We start from the raw sequence: 12,785 nt of genomic DNA, 5'->3' as shown, positions 1-12,785 counted from the left end.
CACACACTTCCTTTGGTCCTGTACCGCCCTGGAAGTCGGAAGTGATGACGTGGCATCAAGCTATTGTATAGGCGTGTTGATGGGACGCCTGGCTGGCAGAAGGGAAGGAAGTCGGGGGGCTCGTGTAGTCGCCGGTTATTAAGTTGGCGTGCTCCGATCTCCAGCACACCAGAACCGGCGGTCACCGGGTCAAAGATGAAGTCGCCAGATGTAGACCCAGGCGACCAAGTGATTAGAGATCGCCGAAACAAGGACATCGCCGGAGATGAAGGCAGATAGACATTTCCCAGCTGGCCAGAGGATGAGGTCGGGGGACAGCTTGCTTGAGCATACACGGTGAAACAGGTGGTGCAGATCATGAAGGCGGCCGGCGATACCACAGGGAAGGTGTGTACGAAGGCACCCTAACTCGCCAATCCAGAAGAGATCACACTCCAAGACAACTATGCACTGAGCAGTATCATGCATAAGTAACTTAGCCAAAGGAGAGTCAGAAGTAGCGCCCAAGTCAAGGAGGCTCCAGATGATGGCACGTGTACAGCTGGATGCGAGCCACGTGTCCAGATGTGTAACTGCCAGGAGAGAGAAAGTGTCCAGGTATATAAGGGTTTCCCAACGAACTTTTGAGGTACGCACGTTCAGATTGTCTTCTTTACGCTTGCGAGTTCTTGAGTATACTGAGAGAGAACATTGCACGGTTCCTTGCGAGTTCTTGAGTGTTACTCTTAGTAATTGGTGGTTCAGTCACTGACTTGGGCTTTGGAGTGCGATCGGCCGCAGCGGCGCCGTTTCGTCTTTTGCAGGTTCTTGAGGTGGATCGCGGTGAAGGACGGAGGCAAACACGGCGCATACGTCGATCCAAGTTTGACGAGGCAAAGCTCCATCGTTTTGGTTAACAGGCACGATCATCAGGCGCCCACCGTGGGGCCGTGTAAAACCTGTTCCCATCCACAGCGTGAGTTCTTGGAGGTTTTCGCAGTTTTCTGTGTGGTTGTGTGCTGGTGCAACCATTGTTCGCTGTTCATCTAGGTTTTGTTCGGTGATTTCGCGTTTTCCACCGTTCGTCTGGGTTTCATGAGAAAAGTGAGAAGCAACCGTTCAAGTCTAGTTGCGCCCGTTGCTGCTGAAGGCGCCATGACTATGGCGCAGATGGTGGAAATCATGCGTTCGTTGCAGGCGAATGTGGAAGCCTCGCGTATAGAACAGGCGAGAATGCATGAGGACCTGGTCGCCTCTCGGGCCAGGAATGACGAGCTTAGCAAAGTGACTGAAGAACTGCGTCAAGCTCTTCAGGAGCAGCAAGGGCGTCCAGTCGCTGAAGAGGTCGTGCCGTCAATGCCGCCTCGTGTTTTTCCTATGCCTTTCGCTCAGGCGATTACCGACACGCCCATCCCTGCGAGTGTGGTACCTGTGAAGGCTGTTTTTACCGGCGTGGAGGATCCTGAAGCACATCTCACCACGTTCCATACGTAGATGATGCTGTCAGGAGGATCAGACGCCGTGTACTGCGAGATATTTGTGAGCACACTCCAGGGAACGGCGCCGGAATGGTTTGTGAGCCTGCCTACAGGTCACATAACCAACTTCCAACAGTTTTCGAAAATTTTTGTCGAGCAGTACATCGTGAACAAGGCACCGCCCAGGGTGTCTTATGATTTGTTCGACATAAGGCAGTATCAGGGAGAGTCCCTCAGGGACTACCTGAATCGTTTTGGGGCACAGATGGTCCGATCGCCGGCCAAAGATGAAGAGATGCTGGTCTACGCATTCAAGAAGGGCGTGCTGCCGGGACCATTCTGCGAGGCATTGATCAGGGCTCACCCCGCCACGTTTGCTGAGGTCAGGCGACTTGCGGTGGCCCACATCGCCGATGAGAGTGAAGTCGCCGAGAAGAGGGGCAGCGTGGCTCCCGCCAGGCCACGTGCCCAGACCAGGATCCAGCCACAGAGGGTGCTGGAGACGGCGGCGGCCAGGAGGGATCAGAGGACTCGCCATCCTTATGATCCAAGGAAGAACAAGGGCAGGGGTCAAGGGCGCTCGCAACCAGCACGCCGGGAGTACAATCGCCCGCCAAAGCACAAGTTTGTCATGGGATTGGCGGACCTGATCGCCATTCCCAATATATCAGCTAAGTTGAAAGCGCCCGAGAAGGTGGGCGACAAGGTGCTGGGACCAAAGCCAGACGCCTGGTGTGAGTTTCACCAGGGCTTTGGCCACACCGTGGATTCGTGTTTGGCTTTAGGATACCAGCTCGACGATCTGGTCAAGAGCGGTTTCCTAAACGACTACTTGCTGGACAGAAGGACGGGGGGCGCGTCGAGCTCCCAACCAGCAGGTGGAGAGGCTCAGCAGCACGAGATGCCTACACACGGGGAAATCCATACCATTGCAGGGGGTTTCTCGGGTGGTGGATGCACCGCGTCACAGAGGAAGAAATACGCGAGGTCTGTGATGACGGTCGATATGTTTGAAGACCACTCGCCGGATGTGGACATTACGTTCACCAAGCAAGATCTTCGGGACGTTGTGCCTCATGACAACGATCCCATAGTCATCTCGTTGATCACAGCAGGAAGGAAGGTCCACAGGGTTCTGGTGGACCAAGGAAGCTCGGCAGACGTGATGTTCTGGCCGACTTTCACGCAGTTGGAGTTACCCCTTGACCAGCTGAGGCCCTATGGAGGGTGTTTGTATGGTTTCGCTGGTGACCAGGTGGAGGTCAGGGGGTACATCGAGTTGAGGACTACGTTTACAGATGAGGCGGGTTCGAGAACAGAGAGAATCAAATACCTTGTCGTAAACGCCCCTTCAGCCTACAACATTCTGCTGGGAAGACCCACGCTCAACAGAATAGGCGTTATACCGTCAACCCGGCACATGAAGGTGAAGTTGCCATCTATGGAGGGGGTGGTGATCACCATCAAATCCGACCAGAAAGAAGTGAAGAAGTGCTATGAGAATAGCCTGAAGAACAAGAGGTCGGTGAGTTACGTGACAACCACCCCGCCTCCTGGTGTGAAGCCCAGATCGACGGTAATAGAAGAGACTGCCGGAAGAGACGTGGAGATGGTGGATGCTGAGCTGGAGGGGGGGAACGCCGGTCTGGAGGAAGAAGAGGCGAGGAATCGCCCTAAGGAAGCGAGGGAGCTGGGAATCGCCAGGGCGGTGATCGCCAGAGAAACCAGGCCAAAACCCGTCGAGCAGTGGCTCGAGAGAGAGATCGGAGGAAAGATTTTCAAGCTGGGAAGATCTCTGGAGGTCGAGCTCCAGGACCAGATCGCCAAGGTGATAGAGCGACATCTGGATGCGTTTGCATGGTCCGCTTCGGACATGCCCGGGATTGATCCCGACTTCTTGTGCCATCATTTGGCGATGGACAACTTGGTGAGACCAGTGCGGCAGAGGAGAAGAAAGTTCAACGAGGAGAGGAGGCAGGCGATTAGAGACGAAACACAGAAACTCCTCGCTGCAGGCCATATCAGGGAGGTACAGTACCCCGATTGGCTGGCCAATGTCGTGCTGGTGAAGAAGAGTAATGGGAAATGGCGCATGTGCGTCGATTTCACTGATCTGAATAAGGCTTGCCCGAAGGATTCGTATCCTTTACCAAGCATAGACGCCCTGGTGGACAGTGCTGCAGGGTGTAAGTTGTTGATTTTCCTGGATGCCTTCTCGGGGTATAACCAGATCAAGATGCATCCCATGGATGAAGAGAAGACTGCCTTCATGACCGAGAGATCGTGCTACTGCTACAAGGTGATGCCGTTTGGGCTGAAGAACGCGGGGGCCACGTACCAGAGGTTGATGGATCGAGTACTTGCACCCATGCTGGGAAGGAATGTGCAAGCGTACGTGGATGACATGGTCGTGACCTCGCCAGAGAAAAGCAAGCACGTTGCGGACTTGGAGGAGTTGTTCACTACGATCGCCAAGTTTAGGTTGAAGCTGAATCCGGAGAAGTGCATTTTTGGCGTGGAGGCTGGGAAGTTCTTGGGTTTCCTCTTAACTGAGAGAGGAATAGAAGCCAACCCTGATAAGTGTGCCGCCATCTTGGCGATCAGGAGCCCCGCCACCATGAAGGAAGTACAACAGCTTACAGGTCGGATGGCCGCCCTGTCTCGCTTCGTGTCGGCTAGCGGAGAGAAGGGCCACCCATATTTCCAGTGTTTAAGGCGGAACAACAAATTTGCCTGGACGAAGGAGTGTGAGGAAGCCTTCGTCAAGCTGAAGGAGTATCTGGCGAGCCCGCCGGTTTTGTGCAAACCGCTGGTGGGAACCCCTCTCAGGTTGTATTTTGCTGTAACTGAGAGGGCGGTGAGTGCGGTGCTCGCCTAGGACCAAGATCAGGCTCAAAAGCCCATTTATTTTGTTAGTAAGGTGCTGCAGGGGCCCGAAACGAGATATCAGGCCCTGGAGAAGGCTGCACTGGCTGTGGTATTTTCGGCGAGGAGGTTGCGCCACTATTTCCACAGTTTTACGATACTGGTGATGACCGACCTGCCCATCCAGAAGGTCTTGAAGAAGCCCGATGTTGCGGGAAGGATGGTGAAGTGGGCAGTGGAGCTGTCGGAGTTTGATATTAAATATGAGCCCCGAGGTCCGATCAAGGGGCAGATCTTCGCAGACTTCGTGGTCGAGCTCTCGTCTGAAACGACACGAGTTGAAGGGGATGATTTCCGTTGGGTGCTTTCGGTGGACGGATCGTCGAACCAGCAGGGTAGCGGTGCTGGAGTCATCTTGGAGGGACCCAACGGCGTGCTGATCGAACAATCTTTAAGGTTTGCCTTCAAGGCCAGCAACAATCAAGCAGAATATGAGGCGCTGATCGTCGGGATCTTGCTGGCCAAAGAGATGGGAGCTAGGGTGCTGATGGCAAAGAGTGACTCGCTGCTAGTCACGGGGCAAGTAACAGGCGAGTTCCAGGCTAAAGATCCACAAATGGCGGCTTACCTAGAGTATGTACAGGAATTGAAGAGTTCTTTTATCTCCTTTGAAGTGGTGCATGTGCCCAGAGAGCAGAATGCCGAGCTGACTTGCTAGCCAAGCTCGCCAGTTCGGGCAAGGGGGGTAGACAGAGGACGGTGATTCAGGAAACTCTGAAGACGCCGAGAGCATTTGTGGCAGATCACCTGGTTCTTCAGATAAGCAAGTCGACGGAGAAAGTGGCGAGGAGTCACAGATCCTTGACCCAAGAGACCTTGAGATCGCCGAGAGTAAGAGCATGTCGGGGAGAAAGGGTGAACATGACGCAGGTCTGCGCTACACATGAGCCCGACACCTGGGTAACGCAGTACAAGCGATGCCTGGCGGATGGCCTGCTCCCGCTGGACCCGACAGAGGCCAGGAAGATAAAGAAGAATTCTAGCAAGTTCACAATGATTGACGGCGAGTTGTACAGGTTTGGGTTCACTCACCCACTCCTGGAGTGTGTGCACGGGGAAAAATGTACAAGAATTATGGCAGAGCTCCATGAAGGGATATGCGGAAGCCACGTCAGGGGTCGAGCTCTGGCCGCAAGGACTCTCCGTGCAGGTTACTATTGGCCAACAATGAGAGAAGATTGCAAGAGGTATGCGCAGTGCTGCAAGCAATGCCAGCAGCACGCCGATTGGCACAAGGCGCCTCCCGAGGAGTTGAAGTCGATTTACAGTCCTTGGCCGTTTCACACATGGGGAATCGACATCCTGGGACCATTCCCGCTGGCGATCAGGCAGATGAAGTACTTGGTGGTGGCGATTGAATATTTCACCAAGTGGATCGAAGCGGGACCAGTGGCCCAGATCACCGCACACAAGATCGAGGGTTTCGTGTGGAAGAACATTGTGTGCCGGTTTGGTGTGCCCAAGCGCCTGGTGTCGGACAATGGGACTCAGTTTGCAAGTCACCTGTTGAAGAAGCTGTGCGAAGGGGTGGGAATTCAACAAGTATTTGCATCCGTCGAGCACCCACAGACGAATGGCCAAGTAGAGTCAGCCAATCGGGTGTTGCTAAGAGGTTTGAAGAGAAGGCTAGAGAAAGCCAAAGGAAGTTGGGCTGAGGAGGTACCCCGTATAGTTTGGGTGTACCACACCACCGAGCAGTCAGGAACCCATGAGACCCCGTTCAGCTTGGTCTATGGATGCGACGCAATGATTCCAGTAGAAATCCAAGAGAGCTCGCCGAGATTCCAGAACTTCGTGGAGGAAGACTCGAATGAGGAGAGAAGGTTGAACCTGGACCTACTGGATGAGGTCAGGGAAGAGGCGAGATTAAAAGCTGAGGCGGTGAAGAGAAGGATTGAACGAAGATATAACTCGAAGGTGATGCCAAGGCAGTTCAGAGAGGGCGACCTGGTGATGAGGAAGGCCCACCAGTACGAGATGGAGAATAAGCTGTCGCCTAAGTGGACGGGACCGTTCAGAATAACCGAGGCGCTCGGGAACGACGCCTACCGCTTAGAAACATTGGAAGGAGGGGCGATTCCTCGCACTTGGAACGCCACGCACCTCAAGATATATTACAGTTAAGAACTTTGTAAGTACAGACAAACACGAAGTTATATTACAATGTTTCTGTTAAAACAGTTTGGAGGGGGCACTCTTTTTTCCCTAAGGAGGGTTTTTAATGAGGCCGCCCAATAAAGAAGAGTTTTCGAAGTTTAAGATGTTTTAGATTGCATGCTTGTTGTTTTCCGAGAGTTTTGAAGAAAGACCTTGTCGCTTATATGTGATTTAAGGCAAGTTAAAGATATATTGCATGCTTTCTAAAAAGTTTCTAAGTCCCCATCGTCTTTCGGTGATTGGCGGCATCAGTTAAAGTTAAAGTCCTCATCGTCCTTCGGCGATCGGAGGCACCAGTTAAAAGACCTCAACGCCCTCGCGCGTCCTGAGGCGAGATAAAGACCTCCTCGCCGTCGAGCGAGTGCAGGCGAGGAAGAGTAAAAAGTCCTCAGTGCTTCCAGAGGAGAGAAGATGTAGCCTCTGGAGCAATGTAGAGGCACCAGTGAAAAGTCCTCAGTGTTTCTGGGGGGGAGAAGATGTAACCCCTGGGGCAATGTAGAGGCACCAGTAAAAAGTCCTCAGTGATTCCAGAGGAGAGAAGATGTAGCCTCTGGAGCAATGTAGAGGCACCAGTGAAAAGTCCTCAGTGTTTCTGAGGGGGAGAAGATGTAACCCCTGGGGCAATGTAGAGGCACGAGTAAAAAGTCCTCAGTGTTTCTGGGGGGGAGAAGATGTAACCCCTGGGGCAATGTAGAGGCACCAGTAAAAAGTCCTCAGTGCTTCCAGAGGAGAGAAGATGTAGCCTCTGGAGCAATGTAGAGGCACCAGTGAAAAGTCCTCAGTGTTTCTGGGGGGAGAAGATGTAACCCCTGGGGCAATGTAGAGGCACCAGTAAAAAGTCCTCAATGTTTCTGGGGAGAGAAGATGTAACCCCCGGGGCAATGTAGAGGCACGAGTTAAAGACCTTCTCGCCGACGAGCGAGTTCAGGCGAGTTAAAGACCTTCTCGCCGATGAGCGAGTTCAGGCGAGTTAAAGACCTTCTCGCCGATGAGCGAGTTCAGGCAAGAGAAAATCCTTCTCGTCTTGAACGAGTTCAGGTATGGTGTGAAGGGTGGAAGAAGTTTGGAGGGTGGCTAAGGTAGGTTCGAAGAGAACGCCTAGCCACCCGGTCTCTTGTTCTGAAGCTCAGGGAGGTAGAGAAGGATCCGAAAGGCGCCTCTACCCCCAGATAAAGGAACAATGGCCAAGTTGTGAAGCCAGGAGGAAGCTGAAATCGCCAAGAGTCTTTGGCGACCAGGAGAAATTCAAGCAATAACGAGAAAGTCAAGACCCGTTTTGATAAGGCAGATCAGATGAGCGGTGTCTTAAGCCATTAGTTGAGTTGAAGTTCGTTATTTGAAGAGCGATTTTACACTAAGGTTCATTACCTTGAAGTTACAAGTTGTTAGAGTGTTATTGTTCGAAAGTCGGTGGTTCGAAGCAGTTAAGTATACAATTGTGCTTACGAAGTTACTAAGTTAATTTCTTTGAAGTAAATTATACAAGGAGAGATAAAGCAGACAAAGAAGTTATAAGAAGAAGCGCAAAGACTTTATCATAAGGTAAACATCAGTTCAAGGTACATATACAGAAAAAGGGAAAGTCTATTACAATTATGTGTAGAGAGAAAGCATAAGAATCGTGGATGGAGGGAAGCAATCAGTCTTCAGAAGGAACAACCTTCCCGTCCACCACCTCGTTGTTGAGAGACACCATGGAAAGGTCCGAGTCGGGATACAGGCAGGCGAACTGTTCCCGGGCGGCCTCGAATCCAGCAGCGAGAATCTGGGCAGAGCTCAGCTCAAGTTCTTCGATCTGTTTCTTTAGCCCCTCGTTCTGCTGCTTCAGCTCTTCAGCTTGTTTCTTAAGTTCTTCAATTGTTTCCCGAGCTTGCAGAAGGTCTTCAGTAACCTTCTTTGATTCCGCCTGCGCCTGGGCCAGTTGTGTGGTGATCTTCCCGTTTTCCTCGTTGGCTTCGGCGAGCTTGGCCATGGTGTCGTCTCTCTCCTTTTCCACCTTCCCCAAGAAGACCTCCCGATCGGCTGACCTTTTCTCGAGGTTCTTTACCCTGGCGGCGTCTGCTTTGATCAACGCCTCCAGGTCAACCACTTTGACGCGATAGGGCACCAGCTTGCTCTCCAGCTCAATCTTCTCTTGAGCCAAAAGCTGCACCTTATGGCGTAGATCGGTGGCCTCCTTGCGTGCCACCCGGAGCTCAGTGCTCATAGCATCTTCCACTCGGGAGTGTTCGATCTCGGCGAGCGTTAGATTGCAGGATAACCTCTCCGCCTCAATCCTTATGGAGCGATTCTCGGTTCGGAGTGTGAAGATGTCATCCTGGAGCTTCTTGGTGGAACTCTCCACAGCTTTAGATATGATGGAGGGGAAATCCTCCGCCATCATCTTCAGTTTTGCTGAGAAGGGCTCCCACACCCTTTTGACCTCAAGAGAGAGGTTTGCTTGTGGAGGCATCGGGGGGGCTTGTTGTTGGTTCTCGCCGCCACCTTCTTGAGTTGGTTGTGGAATGAGCGCTTCTTGGCGTGGTGGCGACGTCGGGGATTCAGTGATGATGATAGGTGAATTGTGAGCACCTTCATCCCCGACTGGTGCAGCATTTGCAGTTGAGGCGTTTGAAGGAGGACCCCCTCCAGCTGATACATAGGGCGTGGAGGCGCTCGGGGGGTTCTCCATGAAGTTGGGCTCGGCGGCCTCAACCACAGGAAGTGCAGACGCCAGTGGAACCGCTTGGACTGGCGAGGTGGGAGCTGGTGGAGGAAGCAGTGTTGGAGGCGGAGCGGGTGTGGAAGGTGGTGTTGATGTTGGAGGAGGAGGTGGAGCAGATGGTGAAGAAGGCGCCACCCTCTTCCTCTTGGTGATGAGGCCATCTTCAGTCGCCTCATCGTCTTCTTCTTCTTCCTCATGAACCACTTGAGGGGTTTTCCTCTTTGGTTTCCTGAGGATAAGCTTTTTGCGCTGATTGGCGGGCTGGGCCTCGGAAGGAGTTGGTCCTTTGGGTGGCGATCTGCCCTGTGCAGCGGCGGTCTCCACCACTGAGTTTGGCACGGTCTGGGAACCCAATGCCAACCCGTGGGCTCGGGCGAGCGCCCTCAGTTCAGCAAGTTTTCCCTGGCCCAACATGCGATCTTCATAATGCCAAGATACATGGGTTAGCTCAGAGAGAAAGATAAACGCATAAGTCAGTATGCAGCAAAAGCAGATAAGTGGTGCAGAAAATAAAACCAAAGTCTTGTGCACAACAGACAAGACGCCCAGAAACAGTTAGCAGAGGTAAGGTTAAGGTAATGACTTAGACGTTGAGGTGAGTTCTAACCTATGCGAACTTCGAGTTGATCTTCGAAGAACTCGAAGGAGATGAGCGTAGTGGTGAGGAAAGTAATATTGGCGTCTGCCACGCTTTTCCAGAAGAAGCACAGATCCTTGTCCAAAGCACCCATGCTGTCAGGACTCCTTGGCCTCCTGAAGCTTCCTTTGGACTCTTTACTCCCCTTGTTTACCCAATACAAGCGGAAGCCGTCGAGCAGTGAGGCGTCCTTGTCGTTTGGGCGCACCTGGACAAACTTGCCCTTCCAGTCTTTGTAAGATTGCTGGAAGATAGAGAGGATTGACCTCCCAGCAATCCCGTTAAGACTCACCCACAGGCGATCTCCTGGGTGCTTGGCTTCAAAAAGGAAGAGAAAGACGTCCACTGACGCTGGCAGCCCCAGGTGGTCGCACATGATTAGGAACGCCCGCACGAATGCCCAGCTGTTGGGATGTAGCTGGGCGGCGGCGATGTCGAGCTCGGTAAGTAGCTCCCTTTCAAAACGAGTGAAGGGAAACCTAAGTTTCACCTTCTTAAACAAAGTGGTGTATACGAAGCAGAACAACCCGTCGTTGTTCCCTTTGTCGTCGGTGCACACTGGCATGTCGGGGGAGCAAGGTAGCACCATCATCTTGTCGTCATGATCCTTGTGGAACGACAGGTGAGGCTCGTCCCCTTTCTTCAATCGAAGAACTGCCCCAGCAGAGTTTACTGAGGAGGTTTCCTTCAGCAAGGTCGGGGTGGCCCATGGGTATAATTTTTAGAAGTCTGGGGAAGGAACGGAGGCTCCTCCGGCGACAGGTGGAGTAGCCTGAGCCAAGTTAGGGCGGGAGGGTGCAGGCCTCTCAGCACCAGGTGCTCGCGGTGGGTTGTGTGCTTGAGATGAAGGGTTTCGTGACGAGGGAGGAGGATTTGGGGTGATCTTTGAGCGAGCCATCGCGGAAACTGCAAAGGAAGAAGAAAAGAAAAGGTGATCAGGGTTCGCAGAGGCTGACTCGATCGTGAAAGAAGGGTGAAAAACGAACGAACGAAGGTTCGTTGTAACGAAGACGAAGCCCTAAGTTACAAGAAAGGAGAAATAGAAGAAACATCCCACAGCGTATGCATTAGACAGTTAATGGATGATGCGAATCGGTTAAAATGCAGGAAAAATCAGCAGAAGAAGTAAAGGGGGTACCTTTTTATGATCGGGAGAACGATGAAGAAAGTTGAGGATTCAGGAAGTTGAAGAGCGTCGTGAGCTTTTGCAGAAGAAACTTGAAGCGTATGAGAAAGCAAAGAGTGATGGAACAGTAGAGGTGAAATGGGTTTAAGGGTTTTTCGAATGGGTTTTGGAAGCGCAAACGACAACTAAAGGTAACCGTTGATGAAGCCACGTGTCGAGCGATGGGAGGAGTGTTTGGTGGAGCGTCAGGAAAGCAGAAAGTACAACCGCTTGGAATTCTGCGCCAGCGCCACGTAGATCGGTATTGACGTGACTCCTTTAGTCTTTTCGTTGGACAAGTCTTCGCTTAAGACTGGAGGGCTTGTGTACCGCCCTGGTAGTCGGAAGTGATGACGTGGCATCAAGCTATTGTATAGGCGTGTTGACGGGACGCCTGGCTGGCAGAAGGGAAGGAAGTCGGGGGGCTCGTGTAGTCGCCGGTTATTAAGTTGGCGTGCTCCGATCTCCAGCACACCAGAACCGGCGGTCACCGGGTCAAAGATGAAGTCGCCAGATGTAGACCCAGGCGACCAAGTGATTAGAGATCGCCGAAACAAGGACATCGCCGGAGATGAAGGCAGATAGACATTTCCCAGCTGGCCAGAGGATGAGGTCGGGGGACAGCTTGCTTGAGCATACACGGTGAAACAGGTGGTGCAGATCATGAAGGCGGCCGGCGAGACCACAGGGAAGGTGTGTACGAAGGCACCCTAACTCGCCAATCCAGAAGAGATCGCACTCCAAGACAACTATGCACTGAGCAGTATCATGCATAAGTAACTTAGCCAAAGGAGAGTCAGAAGTAGCGCCCAAGTCAAGGAGGCTCCAGATGATGGCACGTGTACAGCTGGATGCGAGCCACGTGTCCAGATGTGTAACTGCCAGGAGAGAGAAAGTGTCCAGGTATATAAGGGTTTCCCAACGAACTTCTGAGGTACGCACGTTCAGATTGTCTTCTTTACGCTTGCGAGTTCTTGAGTATACTGAGAGAGAACATTGCACGGTTCCTTGCGAGTTCTTGAGTGTTACTCTTAGTAATTGGTGGTTCAGTCACTGACTTGGGCGTTGGAGTGCGATCGGCCGCAGCGGCGCCGTTTCATCTTTTGCAGGTTCTTGAGGTGGATCGCGGTGAAGGACGGAGGCAAACACGGCGCATACGTCGATCCAAGTTTGACGAGGCAAAGCTCCATCGTTTTGGTCAACAGGCAGGATCAGGTCCAACACACCAACACTAAGAATGCTGATCTTTATCCACTCAAGAACACACAATACTTCTCAGCAAAACACACAAGGTTTCTTTCAAAAGTACAAAGGATTACACTTGTTACAGAACAAATCTGAAATCAATACAAGCTAAAAATCCTATGTCACACTCTTTGATCAAATGCAATCTCTAAGCAATTCTCAACTTTTCAAAATCTCAAATCTGTTGAATCAGTTCAAAAACTCAAATTTGTTTTTCTATATTTAAAACAAAGTTGTTTGTTGCATAATCTTAACAAACTATTAATTGCATTTAAAGATTGGTCAAAGCATTAAAAACTAGAGCGTAAACAGTTGGAAAATCATTTAATGCTCAGTTAAAGCACAAAACAGTTTTCTGTTATGGTCCCAAAACAAACAATCGGTTGTTTCCACGAATCAATCGGCTGTTTTGGTTTGACAGTAAGTCAACCATCAAAAACAGTTTTCAACCTTTCTAAAAACACCTAAGTATAAAACAATCGGTTGTTTCGACAA

Source organism: Phaseolus vulgaris, chromosome 6 (assembly GCF_051622355.1).
Source record: "Phaseolus vulgaris cultivar YP4 chromosome 6, ASM5162235v1, whole genome shotgun sequence".
Lineage (NCBI taxonomy): Eukaryota > Viridiplantae > Streptophyta > Magnoliopsida > Fabales > Fabaceae > Phaseolus > Phaseolus vulgaris.
This window is presented reverse-complemented; position numbering follows the sequence as displayed.